Genomic DNA, 10,849 nt, shown 5'->3' on the forward strand with positions numbered 1-10,849 from the left:
CTTACTTAGTTCTGTTGAAGAGTCATACGGACTCGAAACGTTAACTGTGTTCCTCTCCCGCAGATGCTGCCAAACCTGCTGAGTTTTTCCAGGTATTTTTATTTTCCACAAATAACAAATGACCAGTTTAACTGCCAAGAGATATTTAACATCCAAGATTGCAGGCAATGATATCCATGCAATGACAACTTAAACAATGTTAGCCTAGAATATCAATGGCCAACAATGAAAGTTTTTCAGCTCTGGAGCGCAAATCATTAACCATAAAAAAACTTTGACTAAGAATTGAGGGTGAGCTAAGCTGGCATTATCATTGATAAAAAAGTCAAGCATTAAATGTGGCATTGGAGTGTTCCTTTGAAGGTTAGCAGGCTTGATAATGTGAGAGCTGAAGATAAAGTAGCAGTCCTATAATTATTTAGCTATTTTTAAACTGTGCGTGTTAATTAAATTCCCTTGTCTTTTCAAGATGGGGCCTATCTCTACTAAAGTCTCAGTTGCCCCAGGAAACAATGTCCAATCAACTTGCTTTTAAGCGATTTGTGCTCTTTGAACCTCTTTTTAATTATCTTTCCCTCAAGTGCACTATTCCAACTCCATTAGTATATTTGATTACTGCAATCATGTGAGAATTTAACTTAAAAATAAATGGTAAACATGAATTAAAACTGAAAAGGTTCAGCAAGCCTGTCACCGTCTCGGGGTGGGGGGGGGTGGAAAAAGAGAGTTCATGAACTCTGTTTCTGTCTCTGTCCCGCCACAGATGCTGCCAGTCCTGTTGAACATTTTTTAAACACCTTCTTGTTTTTATTTCAGATTTCCAACATTCGCTGTACTTTGCTTTGGTAAGTATAAACGTTCAACAAAACCAGAAACTGCTGCAAATGCACAAAACGTTATTTAGTATCGGAAATAAATCTTATTTTTAGCATACTGAATGGGGCCCCTTCAACAAAAGGATAAATTCACCATCCTGATGGAGAACACTCTAAGAAGCTCGACACCATCCAGGGCAAAGCAGGCCACTTGTTTGGCACCCCATCCACCATCTTCAACATCCGCTCCCTCCACCACTGACACACAGTGGCAGAGTGTGTACCATCTACAAGATTACTGCAACAACTCACCAAGGTTCCTTTGACAGCACCTTTCAAACTAACAACCTCTACCACCTAGAAAGGACGAGGGCAGCAGATGCATGGGAACACCGCCACCTGCAAGTTGCCCTCCAAGCCACTCACCATCCTGACTTGGAAATATATCGCCGTTCCTTCACCGTCGCTGGGTCAAAATCCTGGAACTCCCTTCCTAACAGCACTGTGGGTGTACCTACACCACGGACTGCAGCGGTTCAAGGCGGCAGCTCACCACCACCTTCTCAAGGGCAATTACATATGGACAATAAAAATATTGTCCTAGCCAGTGACACCCACATCCCATGAAAAAATATTTGAACAATATCACAGAAAAGTGAACTTGTTTGTTTCATATACTGACTGACCTGTGTATTCTAGCATTTGGGTTTTAAAATAAATAATCATGATTTTGGGATTTTCTTTCACCCTCTAATCATTTAATTTACATTACTGAAATGTTTGCACATTAGAACACAAGTCTGTCCCACTGTGTTACACAATTGCCCTCACATAGAACACAGTATTTTAATATCTAATCTATCCTGCGTCGAGTTGCTCATGAACCTGGGTGAAATTTTCCATTGGTTGATGGTGATATGTGTGGGTGTCTCTCTTATAGAGAGGTGCAAATTCTATTTTCCCCAAATCATCCAATATTTCGTGTATTTGACGAGTATTGACATGCTTGACTTTTGTCCTCTTCAAGCCTAGGCTTTGAAAAAAATTATACTTTGAAATGGAAGATTGGAGAATGATAGACCCATTGTGCATTATTGGGAACATTAGCATTTTTTTTAAAAATGTCACGGGACAAGTAATCCAGAGACACTAGTTCAAATCCCACCACAGCAACTTGGAGGGAATGTAAATTCAGTTAATTAAATATAAAGCAGGTATCAGTAATGTTGACCATTAATCTATCTGGTTCATTAATGTTCTTTAGGGAAGGAAACTTGACTTCCTTACCTGGGCTGGCCTCTACGAGACTCCAGACCCACAGTGATATGGTTGACTCGTAACTGCCCTCCAAAACAAGAATTTTTGTACTAGATTATTCTGCTGTGAAGAAGTCACCACCACCACCTTCAAGGGCAATAAACGTTGGCATTAACACCCACGTCCTGTGAATATATTTTATAAATTCTGCTTATTAATACTTGACACTTACCAACATTCGTTATAATAAGCAGAAAGGATAAAAAATACTTTTGCCAAATTCAAAACTGATCACAAGACAGAATTGGTGGTGGGGGCTGGGGATGCAGAGACATGTGGAGGGGATCAATACAAGAGGCTACTAAAGGCATGTGTGTTTTCAGCCTTGAGAGGAAGCAATTAAAATAAGGGATTTCAACAACTCTAATATTAACGGGGATAGAATTGGTGTAAAAAAGAGGGCTCAGAATTCTTAAAATCCATTTAGGAGAATTTTTTTTAGCCAGTACACAGCAGGCCTAACATTAGAAGGGGCAGTTCTGCACTTTGTTTTAGAAAACAAAGTTCAGCTGGTGGAAGAGGCATCTGTTGAGGAGCTTTAGTCACAAGTGATAATGATACAGTTAGATTTACTTTAGTTATGGAAAAGGACAAGATAGACTTGGAGCAAAAAAGTTAGCAAATCTGGCCTTTCTCCAATTGATAAGTAAATGCATGATTTAGCAAAAGTAGACTGGAAACAGTGACGTGAAGGTAAATCAGTGTCATAGTAGTGGGAGGCATTCAAGGAGGAGATACAGAGGGTTCAAAACAAATATGTTCCCACAAAGAAAGAAAGTGGAATTCCCAAATCTAGAGCTTTTTGGATGTCACAGAGTAGGGCAAGACGAAAAAGGAAGTTTAAGTCTGATATAGAGAAGTCAATATTGCAGAAAGTCCAAAGGAGTATAGGAAGTGAGATTTGGATGGGGTGGGGGTGAAATTAAAGAGTCAGGAAAGCAGGGAGAGGGCACAAAAAATATTGATAAGTGAAATCAAAGTATTTTTAATAAATACAAGAAGAAAAAAAAAACCAAGGAAATTGTGCCCATTGGAGAACAAAACAGTAACTTGTGTGTTGAGATGGAGAACTTGGGCATGGTTCTTAAATATTTTGGATGGAATTTAATGTGGGTGGCAGGAGTCCTGACATCAAAAACAAAAACTGTTGGCACCCCAATTGATCCAACCACTGGGAACCCTGATGGAATAAAGTGCCCAATTAGCAGTGGGAATAGTGCTATCAGGTCTCCTAGCTTTTGAGGTGGATATCCTGCCCCCAAGAGCTGCCAGCCAACAATAAACCAGCAGCTCTCCCGTACCATCAGCGCCACTGGGAGCAGTGGACTCTGCCGATACTACAGGAGACCAAGACAAAGATCGGCAGTAGAGGCCCAAGAGTAAGTTGAGCAGGGTGGGTTTGCTGGGGCCAGATAGTGAGGTCCTAGCAAGGGAGGGGTTAGTACTTAGGGCAGGCAGGTGTGTTTACCCATGGACAGTCCAGGTATCTCCATTGGAGATGGGCTGCCCAAGCACGAAGGACTTCCCTGCCCCAAACCCTTACCAGGCCACAGACATACCTGCCAACATTTACCTAGCAAGTTATTCATATTGCCTGGGCCTTGCCCACCACTGGTAGAATGACTACTTAAGGGGCTCAGTTGGCTTCCAGGCGGGAATGCCATCCTTATGGCTTCCCCGCCCTGGAGGGGGAAATCAGGAAGGCAATGGTGTCTCTGCCCTGCATCTTCCCGCACAATTAACCAAGCTCTCTCACCTCCCAGCCCAGCTCCGGTTGAGAATAAAATTCTGCCCTCCGTGTCCACATTCACAAAAGGTGTGGTTGGGGGAAAATCGGGGTGGGGGTGGGCTGCAATGTAGACTTTGTAGATAAGGAGAAACGTGAAATATGGGTTTGGAATAAACATGGAGAGAGGAAACTTTAAAACGGCTCAGTATCTTAGATTCCAGGCCCAGATGTAATATATGCCAGGCTGTTAAGAGAAGCAAGGTAGGAAATAACAGAGGCTGTGATCATTGTTTTCCAATTTAATCCAGTTGCAGGCCTGATGCTGCAGGATAGCTAACATACCATTGTTTAAAAAAATGATGAAAAAGATCAGCCGAGTAATGAGAGTCAAAACAGCGGTGGCAAAGTATAGGGAAAAAATCCTGGTGGGACAGTGTTAACAGTCCTTTAGAAAGGTACAAATTAATCAATGACAGCATAGATATGTTAAAGGGAGGTTGTGTCTGATGAGCTTGATTAAATTTGTTGAGGAGGTAGCGAGATGAGGGTTGTGCGGTCTGCATAGATTTTAGCAAAGCTTTTCAAAAGGTCCCAGGTGGCAGACTGGTCAAAATGTAAAAGCCCATGGGATCCCGGGGGAAATGACAAGTTTGATCCAAAATTGGCTCAGTGGTAGGAAGCACTGAGTAGATAGCGCTCAGTTGTTTTTGTAACTGGAAGGCTACTTCCAGTGGGGTTCTCTAGGGCTCAGTACCGAGTCCCTTTTGTTTGTGGTGTATAATCAGTGAGTTTAGACTCAATTGTAGGGGGCATGATTAAAAATACTAAAATTGACCACGTGGTCGATAGTAAAGCAGAAAGTGGTAGACTGCAAGACGACATCAATAGGCTGGTCAGAAAAATCGTAAATGGAATTCAATAGTCAGATACTGTATTTAGGGAGGGCAAATAAGGCAAGGAAATGCACAATAAATAGTAGGATTCTGAGAAGCATAGAAGAGCAAAGGGATCTTGAAGTTCACGGATCCCTAGAAGTAGCTGGGCAGAATGATGGTTAAGAACGGACGCAGAATACTTTCATTTAATTGGCTGGACATAGAAGAGCAGAAAGATCATGCTAGAACTGGACAAAACATTATTTAGGCCAGAGTTAAGAGGACCCTGTACAGTTCTGGTCACCAAATTACAGGAAGAATGTGGTCGCACTGGAGAGGGTACAGAGGAGATTTATGACACTGTTGCCAGAGCTGGAAAATTTCAGCTTTGAGGAAGGATTGGATAGGCTGGGATTGTTTCTCTGGACAGAGGAGGCTGAGGTGAGATTTAACTGAGGTGTATAAAATTATGAGGGATCTAGATAGAGTGGATGGGAAGACCCTATTTTCCCTTGGCAGAGAGATCAATACCAAGTCACATAGAATCAAAGCAATTTGTAGAAGGATTAGAGGAGACTCGAGGAAAAATATTTTCACTCATGAGGGTCTAGAACTCTCTGCCTGAAAGGGTGATAGAGGCAGAAAACCAGCTTATATTTCACCCCTCTCCTAATATTCACTCAGTTCTGTTGAAGGGTCATGAGGATTCAAAATGTCAACTCTTTTCTTCTCCGCCGATGCTGCCAGACCTGCTGAGTTTTTGTTGCAGAAAACCTTACGCCGTTTGAAAAAAAAAAACCACTCGGATATGCACTTGCTGAAACTTACAAAGCTATAGACCAGGAGCTAGAAAATGCACAGTTCTTTTTTGGTCAGTGCGGACACAATTGGCCAAATGGCCTTCTTCTGGGCCATAAATTTCTATGATTCTATGTTAATCCAGGGTGCCAGTGGCATAATGATATCGTCACTGACTAGTTTACCAGGGGACCCGGGTTCGAACTCACGGCAGATGGTGACATTTCAATTAAATTAAAAGTCTGATGATGTTGACCATTGTTGACTATTGTAAAAACCCATCTGGTTCACTAATGCCCTTTAGGGAAAAGGATCAGCTGTCCTTACCTGGTCTGGCCTACATGTGACTCCAGACCCACAGCAATGTGGTTGACTCTTAATTGCCCTTGTTCAGAGGGCAGTTAGGGATGGGCAATAAAACCTAGCCAGCGACGCTCACATCCCATGAACCAACCAAAAAAATATCTCATTGATAAATCTAACTCTATAGCAAATCGACTGCTGGTGTTAGAACTAAATGCTACAGAATAAGAATTTGCTTGAAATTACTTATAGCTTCAGCAGAAGTATATTAAAAGGACGTTCCCATTGGGAACTGGCCCTGTGGAGTTTCCAGTCTCATCAAGGTTTTATCTTGAAAATAACCTCTTTTGCCCTTAAAAAATACAAAATTTGGATGAATTTGCAACACCTGTCTCATTCTTTGGGTTCACTGAAACTACATCAGTGCAGTGAGGCTAAACATAGCCCTGATCCTGAGTTAGAATTTGGTCTGACATTGGAGCAAAGTACAGTCTTTAGACAAGCCAGCCTCCCCCTACTTCAATGTTAACATCTGTCAGTGTCAGTGCCTAGCCGAACCTAGTTCATATCAATATTAACCTCCAGTGCATCATGGACATCCAAGCAGACAAACGAGTGTGTGCTCGAGAGAGTTGGTGTTAAGAGGAACTTGATTGAGGCAGTGCCATTCTGGAAGCTCACATATTTTGAACATGATACGAGCAGGAGTGGAGTGACACGAGTAGGAGGGGAGTGTTTGGAAAAAGAGGTAGTGCAAGGAAAAACGTGCACAAGACTGGCCCAATAGGCATGGATGGATAATATCAGAATGTAGACTGGGATCTCTATGGGAGAGACAATGAGGGCAGTGGAGGAGGAAGATACACAATGAGGGCAGCGGAGGAGGAAGATTGTTCATAGTGTGGCCATCCCTTGGAACAAGGACAGATGAAAGACAAGTGAAATTGTACCAAAAGGGTGGTGATAAAGCAAAAGTTTACTAATACCCTAATTTTTTTTTAGAAATCCATTCTTGGGAAGTGAATGTCGCTGGCTAGACCAGCCTTTGTTGCCTATGTCTGATTGCCCTTGTAAAGGTGGTGGTGAGCTGCCTTCTCGACCACTACAGTTAATATGATGTAGGTACACCCACAGTGCTGTTATGGAAAAAGTGTTCCACGTTCTTGACACAGCAATAGCGATAGAGTTCCAAGTCAGAATGTGGGTGATTTGGAGGCGGTGGTATTCTCATGCACCTGCTGCCAATTGTGCAAATCAAAATACAGTCCTTATTAAGAAACAGAAACTTAACTCTAAAGCGATGCTAATAGGGGGCACGAGTTTCTGAAATCTATCGACCACACCCAATCTCTTTCAATATAGCTCATAATCTTCATCTGCCAACAACCGAGGAGAGTTGCATTTCTGATTAAACCAAACACCAAATTTGAGTGACACTGCATAAAACATGCTGCAATCACACCCAAGGGACAGATTAGGATCGTAGAAAGATGATGTTTATTCAAATGCACTAAAGAGCAATCGCATCCAGAACAGCCAGTCGTAGCTGCGGAGTAATGCAATGCACCCACCGAAGGACTCGGTTTCAGTCAGGATCAACTGACCTTGATTATTGATTACCACAGCGATTCAATGCTACTTGGTAACACTAAAAGCAACACAAGGTTATGCGATCTCAGAAACTGGATATGCAAAAATATGATAAAATCCAATTAAGAACAGCAGAAACGGTGATATTTTGTTTCACGGGTTAAGTGTCTCCAAAGCCCTTGGGAGGAATTAACTCCCAGGATTGGGCATAATTTAAATCGTGAATTAGAGCCCATACATTTCCAATATGTTTAAGCGAAAAACAAACCCCACAACTCAAGTTAGAGCTTTTTTTGTCCCTATAAAAGAATTAACACGAATATAAAATAACTGATCTCAAATCTACACTTGCTAGCAACACTTTGCATCTATTCTATTGGAATCTTTGTACTAGTGCCCGACGGTGGGATAGACACCAACATTTCTCAATTAATATCAAAGCTACTCACCCAAAAAGCGTCCTTAAAGCGCAGTCGAGTCATGGCGAATTGGGGGTGGGGGGGGGGGAATAAGATGTGTAAATCAGTGAAGTTTGATACTGCGATACTCTTAAGACCTTCAGTATTTGAATAATAATTCGGCGATGTTTTTCTTTCCCACCCCCCCCGCTCTTTACCAACACAATATTCAACGGGATCCAGTCACGCTGCTGCTATTCTCCTCAATCTTGTTGGTAGCAACTTGCCTGGAGAATAAGGAAGAAGCGCTTTTGTTCACTCAAGTGATGTCAGAAGTAACCGCAATTAACACGTGAGAGATTTCTGCAACACCCAAGAGACTTCAGAAACTGACAAAGCACAGCAGGAGGCAATTTATTTCGGGATTCTTGGAGTGCAGGATACGCAAAAGAATTAAACATTTATTTTTTAAAAAGGTGTCAAGAGGAGGTAAGGTGAAAACAGCTGTCGCCACAACTGAGGTGTGGAATTCGCCTATAACTATGATTTCCTGTAGCGTAATGAGCACAGAGGCAGGTTTCAGTGACACATATGTGAAGGGCGATTCTATGGAGTTGCAGGTTGTCACATGTTTGTGATGAAAAGGATTTTAAAGATTATTTTATGGGATGTGAGTGTCATTGGCGAGGCCAGCATTTGTTGCCCATCCCCAATTGCCCTTGAACTGAAGGGCTTGCTAGGCCATTTCAGAGGGTATTGCTGTGGGTCTGGAGTCACATGTAGACCAGACCCTGAGAGGACGGCAGATTTCCTTCCCTCAAGGAGCATTGATGAACCGATGGGTTTTTACAACAATCAATGATAGTTTCAAAATAATCATGGTCACCATCACTGAGATTAGCTTTCAATTCCAGATTTTTTTATTCCTGGCTGTTGAATTGGAGGCGATATTCACGTTTCCAAAACACCCTTTATTAGCTATTTTCAGCAGTTTTATTTCTACATCACTACATATTTTGAGATCACGACTGGAGAAGGTCATATGCCCCATCCTAGCTCACCTGTCTAATAGCTTCTAAAGCTGACTTGGCATCTCCAAGTGGTTTGCACTAATTTAATTCTGCTTCTTGCCAGCTTGCAGTTAAGACAACCGATTCACCCTCCAGTGTGACCACAGCACACCCAAAGATTTCCCCAGGATTCCACAGATGTTGACCCCCCTGACACCACCCCACCGCCAAAGCCCATTTTTGCTTTGATCATTTAAAACCCACTCTAGGGACAATGGCAGGTTGGGAGGTTGACTGTCCTCTGTAATGCAGGTGTCCTAAGTTGAGGTCAGGAACAAATGAAAACTCCCATGCAGCAGAAGGGCAAAAGCTTGCTTTATTGTGATTCTCCAGTATGAATACAGGCCACAAAAGCAGGGACTTCACAATCCTGACCTTTTGGGTTTTAAGCAGGAGGTGTCTGAAAAGTTACCACACGGATAACTGGCTAGTGGTGGCCAAGTGTTCATAGCAGTGTCGGTTTTTGATTCTTCAATGTCAACTCTCCCTATCATCGTGAAGCAGAATTCACCAAGCATCGGATTGTTCACCCGTCAACAGGGAATGTGAGCTGAGTTTAGACCATCGTGAGACAGGTTAGTTTTACCTTACTGATAATTGTGTTGCTGCAGTAGTAATCCTGCTCAGTACGAGAGGAACCGCTTGGCTAAGCAGCCAATGGTGCGAAGTTACCATCTGTGAGATTATGGTTGAACATCTCTCAATCAAAATATTCCCTAAACAGAAGGAGGTTTTCTCATGTTGCCACTCCTTTTGCCTCTAGTATCCTCTGGTCCTCGACTATTCCTAACCCCAGCCAGTGCTAAGCAGTTTTGACTTCAGCCCACTGGATTATAGAACCATAGAATGGTTACAGCACAGGAGGCCATTTGGCCCATCATGTCTGTGCCAGCTCTCTGCAAATGTAATTCAGGGAGTCCCAATGCCCTGTCCTTTTTCTTGTAACCCTGCTGCTAATCAAATTCCCCTTTGAAAGTGTTGATTGAATCTGCCTTCATCACACTTGCAGGCAGTGCATCCCAGATCCTAACTGCATTAGAAGGTCTTTCTTCATTTATCTTGTGTCTTTTGCCAATGGGAATAATTTCTTTCTATCTACTCTACCTCAACGCCTCGTGATTTTGAATATCTCTATCAAATGTCCTCTTGACCCTCTCTTCTCTAAGGTGAACAAGCCCAGCTTCTTCAATCTATCCATATAACTGAAGTCCTTCATCCCTGGAACCATTCATGCAAATATTTTTCTGCACTCTCTCTAATGCCTTCAAATCCCTTCCTAAAGTGTGGTGCCCAGAATTGGACACAGTACTCCAGTTAAGGCCAAACCTGTCTTTTATAAAGGTTCACCATAACTTCCTTGCTTTTGTACTCTATGCCTCTATTTATAAAGCCCAGGATTCCATATGCCTGTTTATGTGTTACTTGGATTTGTAGTTGCTTTTATGAAATTCTGGCCACCAGTACGAGGTATTCATCTTTCACTTTGCATCTGCGACAATATAACTGTCATTAAATGAAGTTAGAAAACTTGCAGTCAGTCTGTCGCAAAAAGTGGATTGTTGCCCTCGATGGTTGTACTGAAGATTGAGCCCAGTCATGATAGAACCTACAGCAGCTGCTATGTTTGATATTGGGGGTGGGATGTTGGGACTTTGTCTTCAATATTCAAAAGGAGAAACCACTTCATGTGGGTCTCTACCCCAAAGAGGATAACCCAAACCTGACAAATTGCCACTCTATCAACCTTCTTCCAAAGATCAGCAACATAATGGAAGGTGTCATCAATAATGACACCAAGCAACATCAACTCACCAATCCTCCCCCTCCTTCAGGTACTATGCCCTAAGAGGGAAAAAACAAAAAACAAAAAACTGCAGATGCTGGAAATCCAAAACAAAAACAGAATTACCTGGAAAAACTCAGCAGGTCTGGCAGCATCGGCGGAGAAGAAAAG

Source organism: Carcharodon carcharias, chromosome 32 (genome assembly GCF_017639515.1).
Source record: "Carcharodon carcharias isolate sCarCar2 chromosome 32, sCarCar2.pri, whole genome shotgun sequence".
In the NCBI taxonomy this organism is placed as follows: Eukaryota; Metazoa; Chordata; class Chondrichthyes; order Lamniformes; family Lamnidae; genus Carcharodon; species Carcharodon carcharias.